General features: G+C 37.6%; 1 non-coding gene across 1 annotated transcript; it reads left to right on the plus strand.

Annotated features, from left to right (window-relative positions):
• The first annotated feature begins 756 nt into the window (after nt 1-756).
• Nucleotides 757-828, plus strand: TRNAE-UUC (transfer RNA glutamic acid (anticodon UUC)). Its single transcript has one exon. It is a non-coding gene; the product is annotated as a tRNA-Glu (tRNA).
• The last annotated feature ends 1351 nt before the right edge of the window (nt 829-2179 follow it).

Raw genomic sequence — 2179 nt, forward strand, 5'->3', positions numbered from 1 at the left:
TTCTCCAGGGGATCTTCCTGAACCAGAGATCAAACCTGCATCTCCTGCTTGACAGGCAGATTCTTGAATGATCTGGGAAGCCTTAAGAATTTACCTACTGACTTGAACATTAACTTCTTTTCTTATTAACACATAAAACACATGAGGAAGGAAGTTTGTGTATGTACTGTATCTTCAGAACAGTTGTTGATACATGGCAAGTGTCCAGTGAATATCTATTGAATGAACGTATGTAACTACTGAAGAATAGAGAGACTGATCCACTGACCTCCTACAAATGAGTAATTAATTTATGATCAGATGTTATCTTCTAATTATATCCATCTCAGGGGCCAAAAGTTATTAAAAAAAAAAAAAGAGAACCAAGAAAGTATTTGGTAGGAAAAGTATAATAATTGATAGGTTAGTAACAGATGGATGAAGCCATAAGACATATTAATGAGATGAGATAGAGAAAATCTACTAGAAGGTAAAAAATGAAGAAAGAGAATATAAATATAAAATTATATATATATATGATGTAGAAAGGATAGAAATTAAAGTATTTAATTGAAATTTCAACTAAGTGAAATCTCAGGAGAGAAAAGGAGGAAATACATGATGAAATAATATGATGAAATATGCAATGATTAATTTCCCAGAATTAAGGAAAAATAAAATAAATCAGATTGATAAGGTCGGTAGAGTGGCAAACAAAGAGATAAGAAAAAAGGATGTGATCTCAGCTTTAAATACTAAAATAGGGTGAGAGGAAATTCCCTGGTGGTCTAGTGTTTAGGACTTGGCACTTTCAATGCTGAGGCCCAGGTTTAATCCCTGGTCAGGGAACTAAGATCCCGAGAGGAAGGTAAGAATGATACAAATACAGAGTCTTATTCTATAAATTCTGAATCCCATTCATTATGACCTAAATGTCAGAGTATACTGATACCATAAGGTTATGAAAAAGGCTATAGTATGCTCAATGTTATATATTAAAAATATAATTGATATTTTTGATAATTATTTTATATTTAAACTTAAATTTATGTGGAAAACTTTTTGCATGGTGTCAAGTAAGGGCTTGATTTATAATCTAACTGGACAATCTCCCTGGCATGATTTATTGAATAATATTAGTACTGTTTCTAATATTTATGTATCTTTTTTTTCCAGTGCTTGCTAAGAATTTGAAAAGGATGTTGAAATTCTTGTGAATTATTAGCTAGAGTAATATGCACTAGCTGCTGCAACAAACAAATTTTCACATTTCAATAACTCTTCTAGTTTTACATGAGCTTTGGGAGTGGTTACCCTCACCTCCCCACTCCTGCAACTTTGGGTGGTTCTTTCCCTAACTATGTGGTGGTGTAGTCGCTAAGTTGTATCTGACTCTTGCGACCCCGTGGACTGTAGCCTGCCAGGCTCCTCTGTCCACGGAATTCTCCAGGCAAGAATACTGGAGTGTGTTGCCATTTCCCTCTCCAGGGGATCTTCCTGACCCAGGAATTGAACCCAGGTCTCCTGCATTGCAGGCAGACTATCCTCAGGCAGTTTCTTCACACTCATCACGTCCTAATCAGGATTGAGCTGAGGACTTGACGAAAAAGCTTTTGAGATCTATGGAGCTCTCTTTGTAGACCTCTTTTCCTTTCTGCAACTCTACCCTGAAAACTCTAGCCACAGGATTCTCAGCCACTTCTCAGCCTCCCACGTATGTTTCCTTACCTGAGACCTAGGTCCTCCTCTTGTAGTGTGGCTTGCAGATGTTCTTCAGGCATTAAGCGGGGGCAGTTGTAGGGCTTGCCTCATTTCTTTCCCCTTTCTCAGGAATCACTACTCTGTGCTAGCTGACATCCAATATCTGAAAGTGTTGTTTCATTTAGTGTGCCCATTTTTTCAGTCGTTTCATGTGGAAGGACAAACTTGCTTCATGTTACTTTGTATTAAAAGATGATTGCTCCTTGGAAAAAAAACTACCACAAACCTAGACAGTGTATTAAAAGACAGAGACACCGCTTTGCTGACAAAAGGTCTGTCTAGTCAAAGGTATGGTTTTTCCAGTAGTCATGTACAGATGTGAGAGTTGGACCATAGAGAAGGCTGACTTGATGCTTTCGAACTGTGGTGTTGGTGAAGACTCTTGAGAGTCCCTTGGACAGTGAGGAGATCAAACCAGTCAATCCTAAAGGAAATCAAA

Source organism: Giraffa tippelskirchi, chromosome 5 (assembly GCF_054371585.1).
Source record: "Giraffa tippelskirchi isolate mGirTip1 chromosome 5, T2T-mGirTip1v1.2.pri, whole genome shotgun sequence".
In the NCBI taxonomy this organism is placed as follows: domain Eukaryota; kingdom Metazoa; phylum Chordata; class Mammalia; order Artiodactyla; family Giraffidae; genus Giraffa; species Giraffa tippelskirchi.